Source organism: Fopius arisanus, unplaced genomic scaffold (genome assembly GCF_000806365.1).
Source record: "Fopius arisanus strain USDA-PBARC FA_bdor unplaced genomic scaffold, ASM80636v1 scaffold00060, whole genome shotgun sequence".
NCBI classification, from domain to species: Eukaryota; Metazoa; Arthropoda; class Insecta; order Hymenoptera; family Braconidae; genus Fopius; species Fopius arisanus.
In genome coordinates, this window is record NW_011887799.1 from 774274 (window position 1) to 787010 (window position 12737).

Sequence of the window (12737 nt, forward strand, 5' to 3'; positions counted from 1 at the left end):
AAAGGAAGGAAAAAGTGTATTTGCCTGGATGACCACGACGTATTAAATTCCACACGTCAACGAACTGTAGCATAAATGGGGTCGAGAGTTGGTAATAAAAAAAATATTGGAAATTCGTTGCATCAATCTTTTTATCGTGCAATATTTTTATTTCATCGGTATGCCAGAGGTACCTTAAATAGATTATATGCAAACTAGAGGGATCTTCTCATGCTTCCATGATTCATCCACCCCGTGACCCACTTTTATGGATATTATAAATTCATCGGCGATTCGATATACCAGAGATTTCCACGAGACCACTCCTCGTCGTTGTGGTGATGAAATAGGAAATTTTCTATGAGGTACTTCAGTACCTCCTCTACTGTACACGATTGAAAAATGAATGGAGTGCAGTTCCTGTTAACGATACGAGAGCTTTTATTTTTTTTTTCACCTCACGGCGAGTTTTTACATGATTTTTTTTTCATGTATTTTCAGTGTAACGAGAGATGAAAGTGCTTTTCCGTTGTGCAAAGTTATTTATTGTGAATAATCGACTTCTCTCAAAGTACTGCACAGATTAATCCTTAATTAGGTCGTCAATGTCCATTAATTTCTGTTGAATTATTTGGTCTTATCAATTCTCGCGTCTTCTCTGATTTCAATTTTTCCAAATGTTTAGTAATCAGTGAAGTTTTCGCCTCATTAATTGCTTTGGCGAATAAAAATTCTCTGAGTAGCCGAACAATGAAGATTTTCCGTGGGAGTGTTGATCCGGATTAATGAACGAACCAATTTGGTGTAGGTATATATCTCTTGGCAGGGTGAATCAACCCCCTTCTGTCCCTTTATTCCGTAGCAAAATCGATACACTAAACACCAGAGTTCTGCCATTACTGGGGTTCAAACTGTGGGAACACAACACCATTCGCCTAACCTACTTCCAACAAACACGATATCTTGTTCAATATTCGAAAGAGATGAAAATGGGAATGAGTTTGGCTGGCGTGTGGATCTACCAACACCATTGCACATCCCAAATTGACTAGATACCAGCAATAACACGAGGTAATGAAATTGTAAACATCAGATTCACCTGATGCTGTGCACAACATCGTGGAAATTCTGGACATATCCCTGATTGCGAATTAAAAAGTACATATGTGTAAATCCCATCAGCGAATCAACCACAAAAATTAACCGCAGTAATTGTCAGTGCGGGAGAATCAATGATCATCAATCAGTGACGAATTCACAAGCACAAGTTGCCGTAATCTCAACACTATCGACCCACTATAAATCAATTAATTTGTCATTCAACAATATTACGATATGAGGTACATGTTATGACCGGTTCCTCGACAACTTTCACTCTGCATGACTGCGAAAAGCGATCATTGAGCGACCATTACAAAGTTAACCGCACCATATCACTACCTCAGATCATGATTGACCCATTTATTACAGCTCCCCACATTCTCCAAAAGATAAGACTATCAATACGAGTGAGAGAGCAAGTCATGACATTTCCTAGAGTCCAGTTTATTTCTGGTCCATCAACTGTATGATATTGTGCACCTGTCTTACTTTGGTATAATGCCAGTAAAATTGTTCTGTCAGACGTCCACCCAGAAAATACAACCTCCAACCCACTGCTACCTGATCATTCTCTATTTCTGGAAATTTATCAAAAGTCTCCATCCATTAACTTAACCACAGTGATGCATTAAATTTTTAATTTCATAACCAAGATGATAGAGTAGCACTACCTCCCTATTCTCGTGGGATCCACCGACATTTTCCCTCATGAGGAACACCAGTCAACGAAATCTCTGTGAGTTATGAATTGTTGAAAGGTGTATATGGATAGCGTGCGAGCTATCTCGAGACAGATATGACAGAAAAGTACATGAAACATCACAACCCAAAAGGCATTCGTGATTTATTAAACAAATCCACTGCTTTTTCCTCACGTATTCGTGTAATAACCCTGAATTTTCCCGTAATTGATTGATACAGATCATGACAGATGGCCTGTTCAAACAGCACCACTCACCCTGCCATCACTCTTACTCTACGTCAATAATTTGTTGAATCAGCTAGACAATCAATAGCCAAAGTACCTTCACACCTTTGTCAAACCATGAACAGTTGATATAGCATAATTGGCCAGCATAAGCTGTACAAAACGTACTCAAGTGTCATTTATCCCCAACTGCATATTGATACGTGAATCACAATCAGCACGAGTGTCTAATTAAGAACAGCTAATTGATAGAAACTTACACAGCTGACGAACCGAGGGTGAATCGAATACGATTTGACATCAACCTCTCTCGGCTCATGGTTTAGCATTTCTACTGCAGCTTGGGTTTACCACGTGCTATGCAATTAGAGTTTAATTGCAGGTACAGCTGGTGACCAATACCCATGACTCATGATACATTGTAATTCTTGATAGCGAACTGACCCATCAGCAATTCCTACCTCGTATTCGTGAAATTCTCTCATGCTATATCAATGAGAAAAAAAAACGTTTTTATTCATCGAGATTCATCTCTCTTCCGCTGTGAAAAGTAGGTTAACAAACCTTGAATGGGCCAGCCGAAGCCTCGACCGGATTTCAAAACTAGATATTCCCAGTGGAGGACTTTACCAATACCATAACGATGGTCTACACCTTGTAATTGGAGCGTAACTAGAGCCCAACAAATGAGCCTCGTCTCACTTAGTCATATCGATCCTCCGGAAGGACTTATCCTACATGTTACACCGTCAATTCAAGTGCTACTTGTTATCACATGCGCATTAGCATATTTTGAAAAGTTATTGAATAGGTACGCCCACGTACTGGCTGGGTCGTACCGTAGGTTGTTATTGCATCAGACAAGCTAGAGACGAAAAAAAATATTCCCACACTCGCTGGATTAAATAACTTTCGTTAATTTTTAACCACCAGATCAATAATTCACGAATTCGCCTTTTATTTTCGTTCCATGCGAAAATCCATTTATTCTCATGGCTACATTTTATGGTACACGTGCTCATAACGCAGATGAGAGTCCCCTGGGGAATTGCTAGATCAATATTCGACTGGCGCCGAATGGTCTGACCACGAGAAGTAGAGCACCTCGACAAACTCAACTTTTGGCGCAAATACAATGGCCAACATCGTTTAAACAGTCTCGAGTGAGTTATTGACTTTGTGCACCTACCGTGCACTTTTTCAAAAAGCCTTCAAAGTGCATTTTTTTTTCTCGCTCCCTCGCCCTCTCAGCATCCTCATTCCTCGAATAACGATGGAAAAAGAAGAAAGTGAATTTCATGAAAAAGAAAAAAAAATCAAGATCGCACTTCGAGAAGGAAAGGTGAGTGGTTTGCGTGTTGGCTATAGTCTCTTGCAAAATTAAACATGTGGCGTCCACGCAATCCAGTGTGAGAGCTAACAGTTTCCCCTTTTATAGAGGGAATATAACCACAGGTTATTGACGTTGAGTATTAAAGATGAAAAAGGAAAACTAAAAATCGATAATTTCTGGAGGGCGACTGGATGTCTGATACGAATAACGATGAAACTGTTTTTGAAACCTTTTGTATCAGAATCATGAGAGCCTCTGGGATATATATCTCAGTCTACCGAAAGATCAGATGTAAAGGATGAAATGTTCTTCGAGGGTTTTTCGCGGTGCTTTGTTCCCCGTGAAATCACATACCCTCGGCTTCTTTGTTCCACTACCTCCATCGCTTTTCCCCATTTCCTGATATTTTCAATCTCATCGTTTCACAATATACAGATATCTCTATAATCCATAAATACACTGTGGAAAGCCGAGTGTCAGCCATTGGAAATTCTTCAATCAATTGAATTCTTTGAATCACAACTGCGATTCGAGAGCAGACGGAGTGATTTTACAAGATTTCCACTTCTGATTGTTGAAATGAAAGCCCAAAAAAATGGTTATTCGACCAGTCACCGTTTTCTCTAACCTACTGAATAAGAACCATTGAGACACCATCAGCAGATTTCTAGCGACGATAGATAATGGATAGATAACGGGTTGATGAGGTGAGCATCAATCCTAGCTGACACACGTGAAAATCATAATCCAGAGTCTGGAATAAATTAGAGGTAAGCTCTTGGTGCTAGGCACTACAGAAATGACTAGATCCTCAAAATGCAGTTCACCACCTCTTCGCTACTTTCGAATTTAAACCATCTCAGCCGCAACTTGAAAAACTTAAAGTAGTACCATCTTGTCGTGACGTCATACAAGTGTATAAGTTGCTGTAAATGCTCTTAACCTCTCGGATTGCATCGGTCCTTATCGGACTGCAGCTGCAAGCGCAGACATTTCTCACTCTTTCTGACATTTGACCTTGCACGATGGAAATGAAATTAATAGCCCCGTATCTCACATGGAAACGTGAAAAATTCCCGTCTAGTTGAATACGGCTGGCTGCTAATTAATTTCCACGCTACTATCATTGGTAATGATTATTTTTTTAATCGATCCTTCAAACATCTAAAGAGCTTTTCACTATCTAACGGGTACTGCAGACGAGCACCACTCAAGCCGATCATAACGGGAAGATTCACGATTGTGGGTGGAGTGGAATTGATATCCATTCTAGACGTAAAAATATATTGAGGAAAAAAATCGAGCAACAATCAGCAAAGATAACTCTTGGGTTATTCTCGAAACCAGTCATTCAATCGAGACGAGTAATGGAACGCGGAGAGAAAAATTCTGTGGAAATAGTGTAAAAACAGCATTCTCAAATCTAATCGTGGTGCTGAAAGCAACCGTTACGAAGAAATTGAAATTCCATGGACTTTTTAGGAGTCATTTCCCGGAGGGACATCAAATTTAGAGTGAACAACTCCTGAAACATCGATTTTCTCTGGAAATTCAAGAGAATTCCACAGTTTTGAGCAGCAGAGATGGAAATTTTTCATGTTACCTAAACAGTTACTTTCTTCCGCTAAAACGACATTTCGGTTCCGACTTTTTTTTGATGAAACATAATCTTTCTGCTGCCCATCAAAGTTCTAATCATTTTATAATAATTTTCAAGAATATTTATTTATTTTTAATATAATTATTTGAGTGAAAGAAAAAAATAGAAAAGTCAGTCAGATTGTGGAATATTCTCATTCAGAAAATGACAGACGTTTTCCCCATGTAATTTCGGTTTTCCATCATCTACGAAATATTATCAAAGTGGCATTTTCAATGGGTAACCGTTTAAATTGTGTGAATGGCCTTCAATTTGCATTTGAGCACTGGTATTGTGCACAGCCAGACAGAGCATAATCGATCAAGCTAGCTATCTCTGGACACCAGAGAGACCCAATATCACCATATTTGTATTTTCGTTCACCATGAGCCATTTAGAGATAGCAGAATATTTATATTAACGAATGACAGAGAGATTCGCACGCTAAAATAACATCAGAAAAAGCCGAAACAATACGAATGATTTGATAATTACGAGATTCAACTCCTGGATGAAGTCATCATCATCAGGATTGTATCCAGATTTTATTTTCCTGTCAAATTTGCCTCATTAATAAGGAGAAACAAATTTCCAGATGAAAAATTCTTCGTGGATGATTTTGTTGGGTAAACGAATGATAAAAACCCATTACCACGAATAAACTTTACTCGTTTGGTTTAATTGAGGTCCATCACTCACCAATAAGCCGCAATATTATTTTTTTCGAGTCCATTTGCTTCCTCAGAGACTCTTTGAAATGAAAACTGAGGTTGTATAAAGGGCCATTGAGTCTGTGGACGGGTTCCCGGGAGACGTGCGGTTATTAAATTTGGTTAGCTGGAGCTCCTTCCGTTCCTTGTGAAGCAATTTCCGTTGAACCCTCCAGACACACACATGTACATCATCTTCGTTTGTCCATCTGTGCTTGTCCTCCACGTGGTGCCATTGCTTTGATCATCGGGCATGCGAAGGTCGCGGAATATCTTGTCGATAATTCCACGAGTAATATAGCCCCTTGGAGGGTGAATAGTCGATACTAGCTACAGTACATAGCACCCCAGGTCGATGGCCCTTGGAATCGATCGAAATTACTTGAAAATAAAATCGTGATATTCCATCATGAATTCCAGTTGCGAATTATTCCCTGAACTTTCTTCAAATCGAATGTCGTATTTACTGTCAGTCGATGTGAATTGACAAATGGACAACATTCAAAGAAACTTCAACGGTAATTCAACGAGATGAAAATGAAGATTGAAATTTTCAACGGTCTTTTATCTTAAGCGATCGAAATATCGCGAAATCCATCAGACCGATGTGGTGAGTTGTCTTCCATCTGTAGAAAGTAGCTTTGATCAAAGGATGAATGAGCGTTTAGAGAAAATATGGATGTAAACTTTGATGTGTGCGTGTGTGCCAGACTGAGAGCCTCATTTTCATGCCTTCTATGGTATTTCACTTTGTTCATCCCATACAAACGCATCTCTCAGCGAGATGTTTCAAAGATGACGTCATAGTCCGCAGATTCAATAGAAGATACGTCAGTCAATTGTGAAGAGGTACATTCAATCGTTAAATGCTCCTAACAGGTTTTTCTTATCCCCCCCCATTTCATGAGGACCAACTTTTCCTCCGAAAAAAGCCATCACTCGCTGTGAGCCGTCGTAAATTTGATACTTTTGGGGTGGCACATGGGGATATCTCAAGTATTTTGTATGGTGAGTAGCAGTACAAAGGAAAAGAAGCTTCCACTGGATGGAGAGGAGATAACATGACATCACATGTACCTGTCTGCTGGGATTTTTTACCCATGGGCTATGGGTCAGCAAAGTCGATTACATGGGCATTCATGACTCACATTTTATTCACGCATTTATGTTCAATTTGGCTTGAGTCTGAGAGGAATTATTTCTGAATTAGAGATGATCCATATGCTTCCTTTATTTTATAAATAATAATTAAGACTCATCGGGAACAGTCAACAGAATTAATGACTAGATCTGAGATATACCAAACAAAATGAGTACTCTACTACGAACTTAATTGACTCATTAACTTCTATAGAAGTAATGAAGCAAAAGAGAAAGCAGAAGCTATATGGAGAAAAAATATTGAATTTAAACTAATGATTTCAGAATTACCCCGACACTCGGTGTAAATGAAATTTTTTTTTTCATGCCCTTACAACAAATCGCATGTACTGAATCCCCCACGTCAAGGAATCGTGACGGGGATAGAATTCAATGAATACTTCATACGAGCGCAATGAAACACATTACGTACCGAGCAAGTGCATATACCTGCAAAACCGCTGTCATGTTTGAGTTTGCATAACGATAAATTCATAGTTCTAACTCATTGTCAGATTGAATCGTTGAGCCATTGGTTATTGAGACTCGATTCACAGTGTCATAACCACAAACTGAAGCAACACAGATACCAAGTGATGTGCAATCAGTACTATAGTTCAATAAAAGCATTAACATTTTGATCCTGACCCACGAATTGTAGAATTCAGCGGTTCAGTGAATTCCGATTAAATTGCACATTGATGCCTCATTGAACCCACAATCGAGTCACTCCATTTCCGTTTTTCCTTTTTTTCCCTCGGGGGTAAATACACTGTTAAATATACCAACTATCATTAATTTTTCCTCTCTACGCGATAATAACCGAGAGAATTCACAAACCGACATGATAAGGCAAGATAGACAATCAAATAGATAATATTTATTCAAGTGAATCGATGACTATTCGCTGAATCCCCATATCATAGGTAAATGACTGAAAATCACTCGTTTTAATAATTTATCCTTGATTTTAATCCTCGAATTACACTCACACTCCTTGAATCGCGACTCGAATCCCTAATTACCCACCGATAAATTCATATCCCCGATTAGCCATGTCGTACCCGAATAAATCACCTGTCATTGTTCTTATCCCCAATCTGGCAAAACAACGGATGAATAATGTAGTTGCTATTGCCCCTTGAGAGCATGCACATCCAATTAAACCGGAATTCTCAAACTCACTCCGTAAACAGAAATTTCAAACGTAAAATAGTTCAGATCAATTCCACCTCGTGCGCTCTCAACACCTGAAATTGACTGGAGCATTTTCAAGGCCATCCAATAATCACAATTTTTACCAGCCCTGAGTAAAATCGGTGATAATTTCACTATTACCATAATAACAAGAAAACGTGCACAAATAACAACATAATCGACTTACTCGCGGTAGGGACGTATCGTCGATCGATAGCTCCTGCTCCGTTTCCTTTGTGTTTGCACGTCGTGTCGAAGGCCGACGAAAGGAGACACCAACTCTCAGCAGCACTCAACAAGAACTCGCGTACACGAAGAAAAGGCAGTGATGTGGCGGGAATACAGACCAGGAGGGAGTTAAAGGAGGAGAGTTGAGAGAGGAAAAAAAAGAAGAGAAATTGCAAAAGGGCCAGAGGGAGAAGGGAAAAACGTACCCTTGGTAGTAGCACGCACAGAGCTCAACGATATACAAGTGAATCGCAGGAAAATAATCCAAAAAGTCACAGTACAACCGACAAAACTTAAATGAGTAAAACCAAGTATTCACTACACACACTGAGCACTTGCAGCCTGTTTTTTTTTTCTTCTTTCTCGTTGAGCCAGACGTGTGCACCAAGTTCTTGGTAAACTCACTGTAACTCGCGTCACGAGTGCAACATTTATTATTCAATTCACCTCTGATATTAACCTCTGTCATCGGGAGGAAAATTCATTTTCAATTAGATTGTAATGACTTTGGAATTTGTGTATTATGTGATGTTCGCTGTGTAGTTTCGTTGTTCCGGGAATGAGTCGGGGGGGAAAAAAACGTTGGGGAATGGTGAAAAAATTTTTGAGGACGAACGTAACTCACCAACGGACGCGGCTACACTGAGGCGCCGGCGTGTTTACAGCCCCCCACTTGCGATCCCCTGCGCGCCCTCAACACTCACTCATTCCCCCACCATCTGATCACCTCCCTCTCCCTCTATCTCCCTCCCTCTCCCTCCATCGCCCACCATTTCTTTCTCTGTCCCCCTCTGTTTCTCTCTATCTCCCCCCAACTCTCTCTATCTCCCCCCCAACTCTCTCTATCACCCCCAACTCTATCTTCCTCTATCGAATTTTTTATCTCTCTCAATTTTTTTTACCCCCCCAACCTTTCTCGCGGCCACGTTTCCTTCCCGCCAGCCGCCTACGCCCCAGGCTCAGCTGTCGCCCAGTGGTGCTTAACTCTTCGCCGCCTATTTTCATCCTTACCTCTTTTTTTTCCCCCCCTTTTCACTGCCCCATCTGCCTCATCTTGCACATCTTTCACTTCGATTCCCCTCTCACCCTTTCACGGATCTGGAGATCTTAGCGATCTTTGCTTGGTAAACTGGGACGAGCCAAGTGCCTTGTGCTATTCAGTCGCTTCATGTTGATTCGGGGGTATTTTTTTAGATTTTTTTTTTCCCGCTTTTTTGCTTTTCTGGGGGGTTTGTCCGAGTGCCCTTGAATGGTTCTTCTTTTCTTTTTGCAGTGGTCGAAGGAAATCGATGGATATTTTATGGCGCTGTAAATCGGGGATGGGGATTGAATTGAATGGGGAAATTGTTGGGGGATAACTGGAGCGGTGGTACTGCTCCAATGGATCACATTCACTCGTGTTCGGCCTTTACGACATAGCCTCTGGGGATGTGATGTAATTTATTCAACCACTGGGCGACCGAAGTCCATGGGGGCAGTCTCCGCAAGGCACATAACACAATGTAATACGTCATGGTATTACTACCTTGCTGTTGGGGAAAGTGGTAACGTAACTGTGAGGTACTGCACCTGGGAGGGATTCTCTGGAGCAAAACATTGGGGAGCAGGACCCTACATTTTACATGGACCCCCGACAACGTCTTATTCGGTTGTGTCAAGAGGCTTTTTAGTTTGAGTGATTCATTGTTCATACCTTGAGCATTACTTTATTATAACACTGGCATTTTGTGGGCTGATTGAATAATTTTAAAAACTGATTGTCAGTCATGGCGACAATGCCCATGGGCCTGATCTCCAATTTATAGGACAGAAGATGATTAATTTCATCTACTAGTTCTGCGCTCGCTCCTTAGATGATAAAAATTTCTGAAACCCCCAAAAATATAAAAACATAAAAAGAAAATAGTATCAAAACAAATAAGTAGCAAAAGTAAAAATGGCGAGGAATAGGGAGGATTTGAAAATGAGGACAAATGACATTGAGAAAAGTCAAATGGCGTTATAAATGGGCATTTCACCATGGGAAATAAGCGAGGCGGAAGAGGTGTTTGCAAGTCCAGTGTAATTTATAGTGGGTACATTATTACAGCTGAAAGCGAGTAGAGGTGTTATGGGAGCAGGTCATATAATATGGTACGCACACGGTGTCGCATATCTACAGCTAGTCCTTTCGGTTATGTATGTTATCCTTATGCAGAAAGAGGAGAGGCCATGCACCACTTCATATACTCAGGGGAAGATTGCTACCCGGTATAACATTTGTGTATTCAAAATGTTCTCACTCTCTCGCTCATTTCCCCACTTTCAAAGCCCAATGGAGTGCATTAATAACGACCCTTTCCAGGCTATTTCATCATTCCATATTCTCCATTAAAAAAAAACAATAACAATTTGAATTGCATTTTTTTCTTGACGTCCAGGCTCTGCATAAAAATCGAAAGCAGCACAGGAGTGACTGGTGAGGCAGCAGACATCAGGAATTTAACAGCAATGAAATTCATCTTCGGACTGAGAAATACTCGACGATTTTAATATACCAGAATACATCCAGCATCATAACTCAGCCTCTTCCAATGCAAACTAGCATCTCTTTTTCCAGTCTCTCGACACAGTGTAACCCAGCACTCAGGTAAATGAGGCGACGAGAAAACAAATCGTCTCGGTGAATCTTTGCAAATAACTCGTCTCTCCATCATCTTGGTCTATCCCGGATGTACTCGAGAAATCACCATTTCACATAGAGAGCCATTACGATGAGATCCACATGACAATTATTCATGATATTACATGCACCATGGAATTAAAAATCGGCAGTCTGATGGCATCAACCAAGTGAAAACGAAAAGGGAAAGATAAATGGGTCCTTCATTTCTAATGGCCATTGTCACTGTTTTGCTCGTGTAATTACGATCTTCTGTGTAGACTATACGTTTTCCCCTGTTCTTCTGCAATATTCCTCGAAAGAGGACAATACTCCAACTTGTTTCGTGTATTGTTACATTTGTGTTGTCTGGTGTTGCATCCGACGAGGATAATCCGTCGCACTATTTTTTATTAACCATATACAACATATTTTTTATTAATTAATGGGTGAGTGATTTTAAGAAAATCACTCCTTTGAGACAATCCTCTTGTCATGATTGACAACGTATTACGTCACTTGAACAATTTTCTAGGCATTTTAATAGGACCAACTGAAAAGCCTTAAATAACACCTGCAACGCCTTTCTCGATAGACCGTGGGCTTTACGATCACCTGAGGATAATTTTCAAATAGCGAATGAGTAAGCGGAAGTATAGCAAAAACTCGTGTACTCAGTTTCCATCCAAGTTTTCGTTTCATACTCGCTCGTTACACAGGCGCCGTACATCTGACAATAAACCATAAGCTGTAAATAACAGGCGTCAATGTTTTTAGTCACGTTACAGTGAAAACTTGGCGAAGCCCAAAGAGGAAACTGATGAAAAAAAATTGCAACTGCATGTGCTTGGGCAACGTAATCGATATTCGATTGGTGCTGGGGCGATATTTTCACCTGAACATGTCTATCCCTGGGACTGACCGAGACTTGTAAATTTCATGGCAGTATTTCCGGCGGGTCGTTTACGAGTTGAAAAAAATGGGTGGAAAAAAAACGGTGAAAAACGGGGGAAAGAGGGAAGGAAAAGGGCGGGTTTTATGCGGGTAGACTGACGTTTCTTAGAGTTGCGAATATCTTTTTTTTTTGTGAGAAAAATACTGCTCTCTTTCTCATTCACGTGACTTTTTCCTCTCATAAATTGATGATGATATAGGGGACGTTGGATGAGACACCTGCAGAACATACGGCGCAAACATGTGGAGTCCTTCTCCCATGACATTGGGAGTCAAGTTGATTTTATGGCACTTGGAGACGCATATGGATGTTATACGGAGTATTTGGGACCAATTCAATTCTGCCCTGCTGAAAAAACCTTCAAATTTCATGAGAATTTCGCTGTAATTTCCAGGAGGAGTGGATTTAGGAGGGAATAATTCAGGAATATTCATTGTATCACTGAGGATAATCATTCAATTGCATATAACAAGAAAAAATCGAGCAAAAGAATGCTCTGCTTTTTAAAAATTAAAGTAAAAAATCAAGGATTTTACCAATTCTGAAATGATGAACGGCAAACAGCAGTTGTATCTCTGAAAGTAAGAAAGATAATCGTTTTTTTGTAATGACCACTTTTGCAGCTGGGAATTAGCTCTCCAATAAAGCTTTTAATAAAAATTCCAGTATTTCCCTTCGTTTCTTAGATATCTTTGAAAAACTCATCCAACACAGCAGTCGACTTGTTTTCTTCCACCACTTTGCTGCATAATTCAGTTACACTCGATTTCATGAAGTAATAACGAACATTCCACCCAGTAATTCGAGTAATATTGAATCCAAATTACGCCATCGGTATCCAGGGAGATAAAAAAAAATCAGTAGCACTCAAGGATTCACAAACTGC

At 40.1% G+C, this 12737-nt stretch overlaps 1 protein-coding gene across 3 annotated transcripts in view; it reads right to left on the bottom strand.

Annotated features, from left to right (window-relative positions):
* LOC105268758 (ankyrin repeat domain-containing protein 50) overlaps positions 1–8885 on the bottom strand; it is a 40465-nt gene extending 31580 nt beyond the window's left edge. For all 3 annotated transcript variants that reach the window (XR_892368.1, XM_011308573.1, XM_011308572.1), the window contains exon 1: positions 8215–8885. The gene's annotated coding sequence lies outside the window, so the exon portion shown is untranslated. The remainder of the gene's footprint in view (positions 1–8214) is intronic.
* Between the last annotated feature and the right edge of the window lie 3852 nt (positions 8886–12737).